This window comes from Saccopteryx bilineata, chromosome 5 (assembly GCF_036850765.1).
Source record: "Saccopteryx bilineata isolate mSacBil1 chromosome 5, mSacBil1_pri_phased_curated, whole genome shotgun sequence".
NCBI lineage: Eukaryota > Metazoa > Chordata > Mammalia > Chiroptera > Emballonuridae > Saccopteryx > Saccopteryx bilineata.
Window position 1 is genome coordinate 17,611,912 of NC_089494.1, and position 17,666 is coordinate 17,629,577.

A 17,666-nucleotide genomic window follows, 5' to 3' on the forward strand; every position below is an offset into this window, starting at 1 on the left:
TGCGGCACCTTAGTTGTTCATTGACCGCTTTCTCATATGTGCTTTGATGGGGGGGGGGGCTACAGCAGACCGAGTAAACCCTTGCTCAAGCCAGCGACCTTGGGTCCAAGCTGGTGAGCTTTGCTCAAACCAGATGAACCCACGCTTAAGCTGGTGACCTCATGGTCTCAAACTTGGGTCCTCTGCATCCTAGTCCAACGCTCTATCCACTGCACCACTGCCCGGTAAGGCTAAATAATTTTTTTTAAATGTCTTTAAAAGTCGACTGACTTATCAAGGCAAAAATAAGTTTCAAAAGTATCGTGCCTTACAAACTACAAAGAAATAAATACAGAACAATAATAATACACAGCCTGGCCTGTGGTGGCACTGTGGATAAAGCGCTAACCTGGAAGGTTGAGGTCGTCAGTTGGAAATGCTGGGCTTGCCCAGTCAAGGCACATAGGACAAGCAATCAATGAACAACTAAAGTGTAGCAACTCTGAGTTGACACTTCTCGCTATCCCTTCCTTCTTTCTCTGTAAAATCAATAAATAAAATCTTTAAAAAAAAAAGCAATACTACACAATGGGAGGGGTAAATGAATTATATTGTAAGGTTTATATATTTTAAGTCACATGGCATAATATTTATTTAAAGAAGTTGTGATAAGTTAAGGATGCTTATTGTAAATTTTAAGGCAACATCTTAAAAATAATACAAAGGGATATACCCTGATGAACTTAGATGCTAAAATTCTCAACAAAATATTGGCAAACCGGATCCAGCAATACATGAAAAAAATCATACATCATGATCAAGTGGGATTTATTCTGAGGAGGCAAGGCTGGTACAATATTTGCAAATCAATCAATGTGATTCATCACATAAACAAAAGGGCCTGACCTGTGGTGGCGCAGTGGATAAAGCGTCGACCTGGAAATGCTGAGGTCGCCGGTTCAAAACCCTGGGCTTGCCTGGTCAAGGCACATATGGGAGTTGATGCTTCCAGCTCCTCCCCCCTTCTCTCCTCCCTCTCTCTCTCCTCTCTAAAAATGAATAAATAAAATAAAAATTAAAAAATTAAACAAAAGGAAGGTTAAAAATCACATGATAATATCAATAGATGCAGAAAAAGCATTTGATAAAATCCAGCACCCATTTATGAACAAAACTCTCAGCAAAGTGGGACTATAGGGAACATACCTTAACATTATAATGGCCATCTATGACAAACCCACAGCCAATATCATACTCAATGGACAAAAATTAAAAGCAATCCCCTTAAGATCAGGAACAAGGCGGCGATGCCCCCTTTCGCCACTGTTATTTAACAGAGTTCTGGAAGTCCTAGACACAGCAATTAGACAAGAAGAAGAAATAAAAGGCATCCAAATTGGAAAAGAAGAAGTAAAACTATCATTATTTGCTGATGACATGATACTGTACATAGAAAACCCTAAAGTCTCAGTCAAAAAACTACTAGACCTGATAAATGAATTCAGCAAGGTGGCAGGATATAAAATTAATACTCAGAAATTAGTGGCATTTTATACCAACAATGAACAGTCAGAAAGAGAAACTAATGAAACAATCCCCTTCACTATTGCAACCAAAAAAATAAAGTACCTAGGAGTAAATTTAACCAAGGAGACTAAAGATTTGTACTCAGAAAATTATAAAAACATTGATAAAAGAAATCAAGGAAGATACAAACAAGTGGAAGCATATCCCGTGTTCATGGATAGGAAGAATAAACATCATTAAAATGTCTATATTACCCAAAGCAATCTATAAATTCAATGTAATTCCTATTAAAATACCAATGGCATACTTCAAAGATATAGAACACATTCCAAAAATTTATATGGAACCAAAAAAGAACATGAATAGCCTCAGCAATCTTGAAAATGAAGAATAAAGTGGGAGGTATCACACTTCCTGATATCAAGTTATACTACAAGGCCATTGTATTCAAAACAGCTTGGTACTGGCATAAGAACAGGCATACAGATCAATGGAATAGAACAGGGAACCTAGAAATAAACCCATGCCTTTATGGTCAATTGATATTTGACAAAGGAGATAAGAGCATACAATGGAGTAAAGACAGTCTCTTTAATAAATGGTGTTCAGAAAATTGGTCAGGTACATACAAAAAAAGTGAAACTAGATCACCAACTTACACCACTCACAAAAATAAACTCAAAGTGGATAAAAGACTTAAATGTATGTCGTGAAACCATAAACATCTTGGAAGAAAACATAGGCAATAAACTCGCCGATATATCTCGTAGCAATATTTTTGTTGATTTATCTCCAAGGGCAAGTGAAATAAAGGACAGGATGAACAAATGGAACTATATCAAACTAAAAAGTTTTTGCACAGCAAAAGACACCATGAAGGCCCCGGCCAGTTGGCTCAGTGGTAGAGCGTCGGCCTGGAGTGCAGGAGTCCCGGGTTCAATTCCCGGCCAGGGCACACAGGAGAAGCGCCCAGCTGCTTCTCCACCCCTCCCCCTCTCTTTCCTCTCTGTCTCTCTCTTCCCCTCCTGCAGCCAAGGCTCCATTGGAGCAAAGTTGGCCCCAGGCGCTGGGGGTGGCTCTATGGCCTCTGCCTCAGGCGCTATAATGGCTCTGCTTGCAACAGAGCGACATCCCAGATGGGCAGAGCATCGCCCCCTGGTGGGTGTGCCAGATGGATCCCAGTCGGGCGCATGCGGGAGTCTGTCTGACTGCCTCCCTGTTTCCAACTTCAGAAAAATATAAAAAGAAAAAAAAAAGACACCATGAACAAAATAAAAAGACAACTCACACAATGAGAGAACATATTTGTTAATACGTCTAATAAGGCATTAATAACCAAAATTTATAAAGAACTTCTAAGGAAGGCAAACTATTCAATTAAAAATGGGCAAAAGAAGTGAATAGACACTTCTTCAAAGAGGACATACAAATGGACAATAGGTATATGAAAAAATGTTCAACATCACTAATCATCAGAGAAATGCAAATTAAAACCACAATAAGATACCACATCACACCAGTCACAATGGCGCTCATTAAGAAAACAACACACAATAAGTGCTGGCGAGGGTGTGGAGAAAAGGGAACCCTCCTGCACTGCTGGTGGGAATGCAGACTGGTGTAGCCACTGTGGAAAACAGTATGGAGATTCCTCAAAAAATTAAAAGCAGAACTGCCTTTTGACCCAGCTGACTTTTAGGAATATATCCTAAGAATACCAAATCACTGATTCAAAAGAAGAAATGCACTCCCATGTTTATTGCAGCATTGTTTACAATAGCCAAGATCTGGAAACAGCCCAAATGTCCGTCAGTGGACAAGTGGATTAAAAAGCTGTGGTATATAGACACAATGGAATACTATGGGGCCATGAAAAAGAAGGAAATCTTAGGTTTTTGTGACAGCATACATGAACCTGGAGATTATTATGCTAAGTGAAATAAACCAGGCAGAGAAAGAAAAATATCATATGATCTCACGTATATGTGGAATCTAATGAACAAAGTGAACTGAGGAATGGAATAGAGGCAGAGAGGGTGTCCCAGGGACCAGAGGGAAAGCAGTCAGAGGGAAGGGGGATGAGGGGATGGGATCAGAGAAGGTGAAGGAATTAGTGAAACTATATATACATAACAGAGAGATATAGATGAGGACAGGACAGCAAATCCTAGAGGAAAGGGGGGAGGGAGTTAGAGGGAGGGGGGCAAAGAGGGTATAAAAAGGGACATGGGGGTGTGGGGTGAGGGAGTTATATTCAGTGAGACATTTGAATCCATGTAAACACAATAAATTAAAAATTAATAAAAATTAAAAAATAATAATAGGGATACAAATAAATCAATAAAATAAAATTGCATACTAGAAATTCCTTGGTGCCCTGGCTAGGTAGCTCAGCTGGTTGGAGCATCATCTGGCTATGCCAGGGCTGTGGTTTGGTCCCCAGTCAGGGCACATACAGGAACAGATCAATGTTTCTGTCTCGGTCTCTCTTTCCCTTCTTCTCTCTCTAAAATCAATGAATAAAAAATTTTTTTAAACAGTACAGTGAACCAGGGTGATTGCAGTGAGTGGAGAAAAGTGGATAGATGTGCAATACATTTTGCAGGTTAAATCCATGTATGTTGAAGGTCTTTAGGAGGATGAGAGTAAAGGGAGCATCAAGGATAATAAAAATAGACGAAACACACTGATTGTCTAATGTTCAGTGCTTGTTCATATTTAATCCTCACAACAAACTTATGAGGAAGGTACAACTCGCACCCACATTTTACCTGTAATTCATTACTGAAACCTTGGAACAGGAGTAGAAAGCGGTAGTCCCTGGGACCTAGTTTATATAAAAAAAGGAGCGGGGCGGCCCTGGCAGGTTGGCTCAGCGATAGAGCGTCGGCCTGGCATGCGGGGGACCCGGGTTCGATTCCCGGCCAGGGCACATAGGAGAAGCGCCCATTTGCTTCTCCACCCCACCCCCTCCTTCCTCTCTGTCTCTCTCTTCCCCTCCCGCAGCCAAGGCTCCATTGGAGCAAAAGATGGCCCGGGCGCTGGGGATGGCTCCTTGGCCTCTGCCCCAGGCGCTAGAGTGGCTCTGGTCGCGGCAGAGCGACGCCCCAGAGGGGCAGAGCATCGCCCCTTGGTGGGCAGAGCGTCGCCCCTGGTGGGCGTGCCGGGTGGATCCCGGTCGGGCGCATGCGGGAGTCTGTCTGACTGTCTCCCCGTTTCCAGCTTCAGAAGGAAAAAAAAAAAAAAAAAAAAGGAGCGGGCGCCCGGGGATGGGGACCTTAAACCAAAGAAGGAGTTGGATAGGCTTCCACAGGGGCAGGGCCCGCCCACCGCTGGCCGAGCTGCTTAGAGAGCCCCGCAAGCGGTTGGAAAGCTATAGCCTTGTTTAGCCCCCCCGGCTGCGGTCTCCTCCCGCTCTGAGACCGAGGTGGGGCTGGGCGCGCTCCAAGCCTGGGGAGGTGCGGCGCCAGCTGTGGCCTCGGGGCTCCGGGGGGCTCTGTCGGCCCCTCTGCTTCCCCAGAGGGCTGCAGAGACCATAGCGACCACGGTCAGGAGGAAACCTGGAGGTGCGGGAAGGGCCAGAGAGCGATCCTGAACAACATGGGTCAGGGAGCCTCAAGGTTAGGAACTTCAGAAGCAAAGAAGGTGTTTGGGGACAGGAAAAGAGATAAATGTAAAAGGAAGTGCAGGCTTGGGGTGGGGCTCCTCATCTGGGATCTATTATAGACCTAAGAGAAGTGCATTCGGGAAAACGGGAGATTCTGCAGGAAGACGGGAAAACGGGCCAAGGGACCTATGCGACCCAAAGAGAAGCCATACGTGCCTCCTGGCCAGGGGAGAGAGAGATGCCCGGAGCTGAAGAAAGGCTGGGGCCCAGGACCTTCGGGGACAGGAGCAGAGACCACGGGTCTCGGCGTCCTGGCTCCGGAGAGAATCTGGGCCGAGAGTCGAACCAGGGCTTCTTTATAAGCCCTCCGAGCCTGGTGTCCGCAATCCAGTTTCTGTTAAGCAGGGACGGGCTAGACTAAGGTAAAAGCGGATGCAAGGAGCAAGTGTCCAGCCTTTCCATCCCCCTCGGCTCTGAGCCGGCTGGGCAGACCAGCGCAGACTCCTCTCTGAGCGCCAGAGACCAACTGCGCAGACTCGAGGATTCCGTGCCAGGCGTTTGGAGGGGGCCGCGCAAACTCTCCCCTCCCGATTCTAGGTTTGAAAGGCTAACAATGCAGAGCGCTCGAGAAGAATTGTGGGAGTAGGCCTAGTGGCAGATGACGGGAGAGGGTGGACCGGGCCTGGGGTGGGCCGGAGGACAGCCAAGCCTTGTGGGAATAGAATACCTCACCCTCCTTATCGCCCAGAGCCGCCTCCATGCCAGGCTGCGGCTACATCTCAGCACCACGGACAGTGCCTGGCGTCTTGTGGGTCAGACCGAGGGTGTTCAAGTCACTTCATTTCCTATCAATCCTGGGAGCGCTGCCTCAGAGAAGGATCTTTCCTTCTAGAAACGCTTCTCCTTCTCAGTAGAGTGCTGGAGTTTCTGCTCTCCTTCCTAAAGCCAGGACATTGATATTAGGATCCATTTGATTGGGGAGGAGATTTCCCTTTTCTTAAGGCCTGTCCGAAATGACTCAGGGTAATTCCACTATAGGGGAAGAAATAAAATAAAATAAACGGACTCTCTGCCAACCCTACCGCATCTAATTGGAATAAGAAAGATGTGTCTAGCTTTAGGGACTATCTTCCCCCACCCCGTCCTTTCCCTATGCACAGTGGGCTAACTGGCTTTCAGAACAAGGGTCCAGACATTCAAACCCTATACATACTGATACTTTCTCCTTTAAGGATTCCAGGTCTCCTCTCTAACCTCCTTCAGCCTTAGAATCCTTCCTGGAGATGCAGTTCTCCTGTTTCTCACGCTCTACCTGTTCACCTGATTATGCATTCCATGTGTCTAGATGTCTGAGTCTCTGCACACTTCAACCTCCACAGGCGACTGTCTGCCTATAAGCTTGGTTTTTACCTGGAATTTGGTACCAAAGGTGAATGAGGTGGAGGGGCTGAAGAGCAGTGCAGGTGGCGATGGGGGAAGGGAAAATGAAAAGAAGGAGCACTTGAAAGGAAGAAGGGATCTGGCAAGAGGGACAGAGACCAGGGAACCCAGGGGTCATAGTGGAAGAAGCTGCTTTTCTTCAACTGGAATTTAGAAACCTTCTGGCCAAGCTCCTCGCTGATGCCACTATTTTGCCTTTAGATGGTCAAGGCCAAGCAGAAGTGAGGCAGCTCCGGCCCCTCCAAGGATTTACTACCCTTGTCTTCCAGCACTTGCAAGCTGTACTTCAGCAGATTGTGCCCCAAGGTGAGTAAGGGCTGGAACAGAGAGGCTGGGGCATAGCCAGATATGAAGGGAGAGGCAGTGAGGGGCTGTTTGCCCTGAGGACAAGCTTCCTTCTTCAAATGTCTCTCCTTGAAACTTTCCTGTCCATGCTCACCTCATGGAGAAGGGATGATACGAGAGTGGGGTTGGAGCTGGGCAAGTGAGCTGTTTGCCCTTGAGCACTCTTGAGAAGAGCCCAGCAGAGGCATCTAGAAGAAATCCTTGAAAGAAGTCATCATCTAATTCCTTTGGGCTAGTTTCAAGCCATGGCTTTATCTGAATTTTTCCTGACCCAGGAATCCTTAAGTTCTCGGCCAGGAAAACACACACTCCCCCATGTCTGAGTCGGAAGAAGAGAAAATTGTATGACAAATAGAAGGAAGGAATGAAAGGGAGTAAAAGACTGTTGGAGACAGATGGCTGACCATTCCTTAGAGCAGAGTTTTATAAATGGGGGAGGGTCAGATATGAGTTCATACTACTACTGCTGCTGCTACTGCTATGGCCAGTGTCTAGTATGTGTCTATAATGCCTTAGAGCAGTGTTTCCCAAAGTGCATCCTAGGATCAGCAGCATCAACATTATCAGGAAACTTGTTTAAAATGCTAATTATTGAGCTTTACCCAAGACCTACTGAATCAGAAACTCTAGGGTTAGGGAACAGTAATCTGTAGTTTAACAAGCTTTGTAGAAGATTCTGATGGACACTGAAATTTGAGTATCATTGCCTTAGAGCAGTGGTTCTCAAAGTGTGCGCCAGGGCACTCTGGTGCACCCTAGAAGATTTCCAGGTGTGCCCTATGGTATTCCAGAGAAATATGTGCCTGTTGGGGACCAAAAAACCAACAGGGTTTTTGGAGTTTAGATTTTTGGGGGGACAGAGGTGTGGGGAATTGGCTGTAAGCTGACAGTCTGCCCAACCCCCCACCTCACTTGCCTGATTAGGTTGCAAAAGGCTATTAAACTGTGGTGCTGGAGTGTTTACACTACCCCTATGTTCCCCGGAAAGACTAGAGGCAAGTTTCTTCTATCCTTTGTTTGGTGTAAAGTTAAGATGATATGTATGGTGGGGGTTTTCTGCACTCAACACAATTAAGAGTAAAAAGAGAGGAATTCTTCAATGTATTGAGAAAATGAGAGTTTCCTTTTCAAATATATGCCCAAACATTGAAGAAATCACTAGGACACATCAGGCTCATGTTTCTCATAAACACAAGAATGAAAAAACTGGCCCTGGCCGGTTGGCTCAGTGGTAGAGCGTCGGCCTGGCGTGCAGAGGTCCCGGGTTCGATTCCTGGCCAAGGCACACAGGAGAAGCGCCCATCTGCTTCTCCACCCCTCCCCCTCTCTTTCCTCTCTGTCTCTCTCTTCCCCTCCCGCAGCCGAGGCTCCATTGGAGCAGAGATGGCCCGGGCGCTGGGGATGGTTCCTTGGCCTCTGCCTCAGGCGCTAGAGTGGCTCTGGTCACAACAGAGTGATGCCCCGGAGGGGCAGAGCATCGCCCCCTTGTGGGCAGATCATCGCCCCCTGGTGGGCGTGCCGGGTGGATCCCGGTCGGGCGCATGCGGGAGTCTGTCTGACTGTCTCTCCCCGTTTCCAGCTTCAGAAAAATACAAAAAAAAAAAAAAAAAGAATGAAAAAACTTAACACATTTGTACCAGAACCTGCTGAACTTACTAAATCTTACTAAGAATGTATCTATATATATAAGAAGATAACTTTTTTGTTTTTGTTTTTATTTTTAACCCCTCTTTTTTACAAATTCTAAAAAGCATAACTCAAAACATGTAACATAAAAGTGTTTTGTTGGGGTTTTTTTTTGTATTTTTCTGAAGCTGGAAACGGGAGAGACAGACAGACTCCCGCATGCGCCCGACTGGGATCCACCCGGCACACCCAGCAGGGGGCGTCGCTCTGCCGCGACCAGAGCCACTCTAGCGCCTGGGGCAGAGGCCAAGGAGCCATCCCCAGCGCCCGGGCCATCTTTGCTCCAATGGAGCCTTGGCTGCGGGAGGGGAAGAGAGAGACAGAGAGGAAGGAGAGGGGGAGGGGTGGAGAAGCAAATGGGCGCTTCTCCTGTGTGCCCTGGCCGGGAATCGAACCCGGGTCCCCCGCACACCAGGCCGACGCTCTACCGCTGAGCCAACCAGCCAGGGCCTATAAAAGTGTTTTTTAATGTCATCAGAATAAATTTAATTTTGTCATATTTATTTCATTTAATTACCATAAAAGCACCCTTGGACTTTATATTTTTCTTTAATATTTGACTTAATTATTGTAACTTATTTTTCAGAAATTTGTATATAATGCATCTACAATTATTTGTAGGATTTTAAATGTGCCCTGACTTCAAAAATTTGAGAACCACTGCCTTAAAGTTTTGTAAGCACTCTTTACCTTCCTAATCTCATTTAATAGTCACAATAACATCAAATGAATCAGCAAAGAGAGCATAATCCTAACTGAATATTTATTACATGCCAGGCAATACGCTAAGCAATTTGTAAATGCCATCTCATTTAAATATCTCTACAATTTGTGATCACTAACCTGCTTGAGGGAGAGGGAGAATGTTGATCTCCCCTGGTTTCTGGATTGGGCTGGACTTGTCCTAGATGTCAATTCACTGCATCCTTTCATCCTGAAGGTTTGCTCTGGAAGGATGACATCACCAAGGATACGATGACCCAGAAGCTGGAGCGCATCAGCGGACTCCGTCTCCAGGATCCCTGTCTGAAGGATGGGAAGGCAATTTTCCCAACCAAACCCAGGTTCAAAAGCCTGAGTTTGCTGGCTTGAGTGTGGGGTCACTGTCTTGAGCGTGGGATCATAGACATGACCCCATGGTTACTGGCTTGAGCCCAAAGGTTGCTGGCTTGAAGCTCAAGGTCGCTGACTTGAGCAAGGGGTCACTTGCTCTGCTGTAGTCCCCCAGTCAAGGCACATATGAGAAAGCAATCAATGAACAACTAAGGAGCCACAACAAAGAGTTGATGCTTCTCATCTCTCTCCCTTCCTGTCTGTCCCTATATGTCCCTCTCTCTGTCTCTCTCTCTGTTTCTGTCACTCTGTCTCTCTGTCTCTCTCTCTCTCTCTCTCTCTCTCACACACACACACACACACACACCCCTTCCTGTACTCTGTAGCCTGGGCTAGTCACCTGGTAAAGTTCAGAGTTATTTCCTTGAGCTGCTTGAAGTCTTCGGAATCCAATTTGGAAACACCCATCTAGCACTCCTATCTATCCTTCTAGATGAGACATTGCATTGGGGCCCAGGCTGGTCAAAGGACTTACTCAAAGCTGCATATCAGGCTCATGGGAGAGCTGGAACTGGATCCGGCCCTTTCCCCTGTGGCCTCTGCCTTTCCTCTCTGGGACTGCAGTGGGGGTTGGGTAGCCATTCCAAACATCAGGCTCCTCTGCATTGACAAACATCTTTTTTGGGGGGACTAAAACCAAATTACAAGAAGGTGGCAGCCAGAACATATAAAGGAAAGGTCTCCCAGACAGAGAACACTGCAATGACAAGTGCTCTGAGACAAGGATACCATGGCATGTTAGAGGAACAGACAGCAAAGTCAAGGGTAGAAGATTAGGTTGGAGAAGTAGGCCCAGGACTAGCCATACAGAGCTTCATAGATGGTGGTAAAAAAAAAACCAACATCCTGATTTTATTCTAAATGTAGGTGGCAAGTTAACTGGGAAATTTTAAGGAAGAGGGTTTCATAGTGTGATATATGATTTTAGAAGGCCACTCTAGTGATGTTGGAGAATGGATTGTGATAAGCAAGAATAAAAACTGTGAGGCCTTTAAGGAGCTCATCGTCCTGGTCCAGGGCAGGCTGAGGTGGCCTGGACTGGGGCAGTGGCACTGAAACTGGCACCCCCAGCTAGCCCTGCACTCCATCCAGAGGCAGCCTGCCCCCCAGGGATCTTCCAGCCCCTCACGCTCTCCTAGGTGGGTTCCATTGGCTCCCACTCCTGTAAAGTGGCAGTTGGGCTTCCGGAGCCTGAATCTGTTGCTGGATCCACACACTGAGAGCTAAGTAACAGACCCACCTGTGAGGTACCGGTTACCATGGTGCTTCTGCGAATGCAAACAAGGTTCTGTCATTCTTCTCCAAACCTGAGCCTGAGGGAAAGTCACAGGAGCGAGGGTGAACTCTAGGTGGGAAACAAGGGACAGGCAGTTGGTGGGCTGAATCACTGTGGGCTTAGTCAGATCAGGCTGTTATTGAATCATTTGGGGGAAAAAGAGTAGATGAGGGAGGAGCCACCTCGCCATGTACTGATTCCAATCCTTTGTTTCTTCTTGTTTTAGGGCTTCTCTGAGCCACTGCCCACTGTGAGCCACAACCTAATCGCTGATTGAGACCTCGTGTGAAAACTGTCTCTGCCCCAGTGTCCTCCAGGGGCGCAGTTCTAGGATGACCCAAATCTGGACCATTAAATTGGATTTTCATGTAAACTGTTTCTGTGACTTGTCATGAGGCAGGATGGATGGGGCTTGAACCTGGTCTTTGAAGCGGGTGGGTGGGGGACCAGAAAAGCAGGTGGGGGTAAGGAGAGAGCTCCTCCCTCGGTGCTGAGGGAGGCTAGTCTCCAGCTTGTTTCCCTCTCAGACCATTCCTGAAGTGGAGAAAGTGAGGGTGGGCTGCAGCTGGAGCGCCAGCCTTTCCCACCCCCACCCAGCTCCACTGTGTGATATAGTCACCCACCCTTCCATGTCAGACAGGCCTGCATCTTGCTGTTTTGTGAGGGTCTTCACCCTGGACATCATGGCCCCTGCCAGGGCTCTCCCACTCATCCTGCTCCCAAGAATCAACAGAGAAGTTGTTGATTCTTTTTTTTTTTTTTTTTTTCATTTTTCCGAAGCTGGAAACAGGGAGGCAGTCAGACAGACTCCCGCATGCGCCCGACCGGGATCCACCGGCATGCCCACCAGGGGGCTATGTTCTGCCCCTCTGGGGCGTGGCTCTGTTGCATCCAGAGCCATTCTAGCGCCTGAGGCAGAGGCCACAGAGCCATCCCCAGCACCTGGGCCATCTTTGCTCCAATGGAGCCTCAGCTGCGGGAGGGGGAGAGAGAGACAGAGAGGAAGGAGAGGGGGAGGGGTGGAGAAGCAGATGGACGCTTCTCCTGTGTGCCCTGGTGAGGAATCGAACCCGGGACTCCTGCACGCCAGGCCGACGCTCTACTGCTGAGCCAACCGGCCAGGGCAAGTTGTTGATTCTTAACTGTTTTGAAGGCTTTTGCCAGTTTGCTTCTAGTAACTTAAAATCTTAAAAGGGAGTAAGTAATCTGACCAACCATGTTCAGCCCAACTGAACACTGGGGTAGCCCATTTGCAGAGCTTTATACTTCTCGAAATACTCTCACTCATTGGGTATTCATAGGTGTAAGAAAATGGGCAGGTATCAAGATTTGGTGTCTCTAAGGGGTAATGGGGTTGTATTAATATACTAATAATCACTCTATAGCTATAAATATAACTTTGTATACTTTACTAGATATAAGTGATAATTTAATAAATAATAATAACTATGAATCTCTCAACAATGTAAAAAAAAGTGAATAAGAGAAAATGTTTTTGAAAAGACGATGGAGGCCCTGGCCAGTTAGCTCAGTGGTAGAGTGATGGCCCTGCATGTGGATGTCCCGGGTTACATTCCCGGTCAGGGCACACAGGAGAAGTGAACATCTGCTTCTCCACCCCTCCCCCTTCTCTAAGTACTCTCTCTTCCTCCTCCCACAGCCATGGCTCCCATTGCTGAGCAATGAAGCAACGGCCCCAGATGGGCAAAGCATCACCCCCTAGTGGGCTTGCCAGGTGGATCCTGGGTTGGGGCACATGCAGGAGTTTGTCTCTCTGCCTCCCTTTTTCTCACTAAAATAAAAAAGAAAAAGAAAAGAAGATAGAAAAAAAAGGAAAGAAATGAAGATGGGATCATTTGCTCTACCTGATATCAATACTTAGTATAAAGTGTTTTTTTTGTTTGTTTGTTTGTTTGTATTTTTCTGAAGCTGGAAACGGGGAGAGACAGTCAGACAGACTCCCGCATGCGCCCAACCGGGATCCACCCAGCACGCCCACCAGGGGGCGATGCTCTGCCCCTGGAGGGGGGTCGCTCTGCGAGACCAGAGCCACTCTAGCGCCTGGGGCAGAGGCCAAGGAGCCATCCCCAGCGCCCGGGCCATCTTTGCTCCAATGGAGCCTTGGCTGAGGGAGGGGAAGAGAGAGACAGAGAGGAAGGAGGGGGGGTTGGAGAAGCAAATGGGCGCTTCTCCTGTGTGCCCTGGCCGGGAATCGAACCCGGGTCCCCTGCACGCCAGGCCGACGTTCTACTGCTGAGCCAACCGGCCAGGGCCAGTATAAAGTTTTGAAAAGTGTGATATTGATGAAAGGGTAGATGAGTAGATCTATGAAACAGAGGGTCCTGAGAAAGACACACAACGTGGACACTTTATAATAAAGATGGCAGATAAAAGGGGGTAATCTTTTCAGTAAATAGTTCAGGAACCATTGGATACCCTTGTATAAGAGAAATTCACTTTTATCCATCACTTAAAACATACACACAAATAGAATACAGGTGGATTATAGGTCAATGTGAAGAATTAAACAACTAATCTTATTCCATAGCTTTAAGCCATTTGGTGGTTTCATTTCACCTTTCTTTTTTTTTTTTTCTTTTTTTTTTTTTTGCATTTCTCTGAAGCTGGAAACAGGGAGAGACAGACAGACTCCCGCATGCGCCCGACCGGGATCCACCCAGCACGCCCACCATGGGGCGACGCTCTGCCCACCAGGGGGCGATGCTCTGCCCATCCTGGGCGTCGCCATGTTGCGACCAGAGCCACTCTAGCGCCTGAGGCAGAGGCCACAGAGCCATCCCCAGCGCCCGGGCCATCTTTGCTCCAATGGAGCCTTGGCTGCGGGAGGGGAAGAGAGAGACAGAGAGGAAGGCGCGGCGGAGGGGTGGAGAAGCAAATGGGCGCTTCTCCTGTGTGCCCTGGCCGGGAATCAAACCTGGGTCCTCTGCACTCATTTCACCTTTCTAAATTGCTACTCTGCAAAACTTTGTGGATGAAGCATTTAGAAGATAGTATAAGACAATAACATCATGTCCTAATGGTTGGAGAATATTTCTTAAAGAGGAAACAAAAGTTCTAAAAATAAAGTAAAATATGGTACATTGATACATTAAGTTAAAATGATCTATAAACTTTCCCTTATAATTGAAGTAAGACAGATATAGGGTATACTATTTGTCCTGGTAAGAATGGAAAAGAATTTTCTAAGTCAGTCGCTGTCTGGTAGAAATATAATTATAAATGTAATTTTAAAATTTCTAGTAGTCATATTCTTTTTTTAAATTTTTTTAATTTTTAAAAATTTTTACAGAGACAGAGTCAGAGGGATAGATAGGGACAGACAGGCAGGAATGGAGACAGACGAGAAGCATCAATCATTAGTTTTTTGTTGCGCGTTGCGACTTCTTAGTTGTTCATTGATTGCTTTCTCATACGTGCCTTGACTGCGGGCCTTCAGTAGACCAAGTAACCCCTTGCTGGAGCCAGCGACCCTGGGTCCAAGCTGGTGAGGTTTTTTTTTTTGCTCAAGCCAGATGAGCCCGTGCTCAAGCTGGCAACCTCGGGGTCTCGAACCTGAGTCCTTCAACATCCCAGTCCAATGCTCTATCCACTGCGCCACCGCCTGGTCAGGCTAGTAGTCATATTCTTTAAAAAAGTTTAAAAAAAGAGCCTGACCAGGTGGTGGCACAATGAATAGAGCATCAGACTGGGACGCGAAGGACGCAGGTTCGAAACCCTGAGGTCTCTGGTTTGAGCACAGGCTCACCAGCTTGAGCACAGGGTCACTGGCTTGAGCATGGGATCATAGATATGACCTCATGGTCGCTGGCTTGAGCCCAAAGGTCACAGGCTTGAAGTCCAAGGTTGCTGGCTTGAGCAAGGGGTCACTCACTCTGTTGTAGCCCTCTTCCTCACCCCCCCTGTCAAGGCACATATGAGAAAGCAATCATTGAATAACTAAGGTGCTGCAATGAAGAATTGATGCTTTTTATGTCTTTCACTTCCTGTCTGTCCCTCTCTCTGTAAAAAAAAAAAGTAAAAAATAAATAGGCCAATGTCATTTCTCCTCTGCAATTGGAAGCATACAGCATCACCTATAAAACATTTTACTTAATTTTTTTTTTTTTTTGTATTTTTCTGAAGCTAGAAACGGGGAGAGACAGTCAGACAGACTCCCGCATGCGCCTGACCGGGATCCACCCGGCACGCCCACCAGGGGGCGACGCTCTGCCCACCAGGGGGCGATGCTCTGCCCCTCTGGGGTGTCGCTCTGCCGCGACCAGAGCCACTCTAGTGCCTGGGGCAGAGGCCAAGGAGCCATCCCCAGCGCCTGGGCCATCTTTGCTCCAGTGGAGCCTCTGCTGCAGGAAGGGAAGAGAGAGACAGAGAGGAAGGAGAGGGGGAGGGGTGGAGAAGCAAATGGGTGCTTCTCCTGTGTGCCCTGGCCGGGAATCAAACCTGGGACTTCTGCACGCCAGGCCGACGCTCTACCACTGAGCCAACCAGCCAGGGTCCATTTTACTTAATTTTTTTCTTTTTTTTTTTTCATTTTTCTGAAGCTGGAAACAGGGAGAGACAGTCAGACAGACTCCTGCATGCGCCGGACCGGGATCCACCCGGCACGCCCACCATGGGCGATGCTCTGCCCACCAGGGGGCGATGCTCTGCCCCTCTGGGGCGTCGCCATGTTGCGACCAGAGCCACTCTAGCGCCTGGGGCAGAGGCCACAGAGCCATCCCCAGCGCCCGGGCCATCTTTGCTCCAATGGAGCCTTGGCTGTGGGAGGGGACGAGAGAGACAGAGAGGAAAGCGCGGCGGAGGGGTGGAGAAGCAAATGGGCGCTTCTCCTGTGTGCCCTGGCCGGGAATCAAACCCGGGTCCTCCGCACGCTAGGCCGACGCTCTACCGCTGAGCCAACCGGCCAGGGCCATTTTACTTAATTTTTTAAAAACTTGATCCAATCAAGACTTTAGGCATAGCTTCCAGTGTATAGGAAATAAAGGAGAAATACAGGATATATACTGGGGAAATATATCATGAGGAAATAATCAGACAGATACCGAAGAAAAGCTGACCTCATCTCTTCAACAAAAAAATATCAAAAATCAGGGGTGAGGGGATGGGAGAAACCCTGTCTATGCTAATTTAAACAGAATTAAGAAACATAACCAGCATAATGGTTGTTTATGACTTCTATTTTGAACAAAACAACTGAAAAGAAATTTTTAAAAACAGTTTGAGGAGTTTGAATATGAACAGAATCAAATAATATTTGGGCATTATTGTAAATTTTATTAGATGTCATAATAGCATTTTAATTAATTAATTTTTGTGACAGAGACAGAGAGAGGGACAGACAGGAAGGGAGAGAGATGAGAAGCATCAATTCTTTGTTGCAGCACTTTAGTTGTTTGTCGATTGACCTCCCATATGTGCCCCGACCTGGGGGCTACCGCAGACTGAGTGACCCCTTGCTCGAGCCAGCAACCCTGGGCCCAAGCTAGCAAGCCTTGCTCAAACCAGATGAACCTGCGCTCAAGCTGGCAACCTTGGAGTCTCGAACCTGGGTCCTCCACATCCCAGTCCGACGCTCTATCCACTGTGCCAATGCCCAGTCAGGCATAATAGCATTTTAGTTATGTGAGAAAATATCTTTATTTTTTGGAGATGCATATTGAAATATTTATAAGGGAGCCCTGGCCAGTTGGCTCAGTGGTAGAGCATCGACCTGGTGTGCAGGAGTCCTGGGTTCGATTCCCGGCCAGGGCACACAGGAGAAGCACCCATTTGCTTCTCCACCCCTCCCCCTCTCCTTCCTCTCTGTCTCTCTCTTCCCCTCCCACAGCCAAGGCTCCATTGGAACAAAGATGGCCCGGGCGCTGAGGATGGCTCTGTGGCCTCTGCTTCAGGTGCTAGAATGGCTCTGGATGCAACAGAGCGGCACCCCAGATGGGCAGAGCATCGCCCCCTGGTGGGCATGTGGGGTGGATCCCGGTCAGGCGCATGCAGGAGTCTGTCTGACTGCCTCCCTGTTTCCAGCTTTGGAAAAATGAAAAAAAAAAAAAGAAAGAAAGAAATATTTATAAGGGAAATGTGCCTATTATTTACGTTTAGTGCTCAAAAGAAGCTAATGTGGCAAAATATCAATAACTGTGAAGTCCAGATGATGAGTATATGAGTATTTAATATGTACTACTATCGTTTTTTGCATTTTGGAAAATTTTTGCTATAAAGCAAGAGAGTAAAGTGATTAAATTTGAAGTTTAGAAAGCTCACTCCCTAGCTCATTGGATGATGAAAGTGGAAGCCAAACACTAGTCAGATGATTAGCACAGTAGTCAGGAGGAAAGAGCACTGTGGTTTAGATAGGGCAGTGAGTATGGAGAAACGTGGATCAGTGGGAGACACAGCATTTAGCAGGTAGAACGCAAGATTTTGTTTGGTAGACTTGAGAAGGATGAGGGCAAAAGAAAGGAGTCAAGGCTAATAACAAAAGCAAGTATGCATCTAATATTTAGTATACGACAGTGCAGTCATTGTTCTAAGCGATCCACATGAGTTTAATTCCTGTAATCCTCACAATCACCTTGTGAGCTAGGTGCTATGGGCACCTCCATTTTATAGATCCAGGGAAATTTGGGTGCAGAGAGGTTAAGCTACTTGCCCAAAGTTATGCTGTTGCAGGAAAATGCC

General features: G+C 47.1%; 1 long non-coding RNA gene across 1 annotated transcript; it reads left to right on the forward strand.

Moving 5' to 3' along the window:
* Nucleotides 1-6,752: 6,752 nt before the first annotated feature.
* On the forward strand, nt 6,753-11,282 carry LOC136338383 (uncharacterized). Its single transcript, XR_010731957.1, has 3 exons — nt 6,753-6,859; nt 9,525-9,648; nt 11,200-11,282. It is a non-coding gene; the product is annotated as an uncharacterized lncRNA (long non-coding RNA).
* The last annotated feature ends 6,384 nt before the right edge of the window (nt 11,283-17,666 follow it).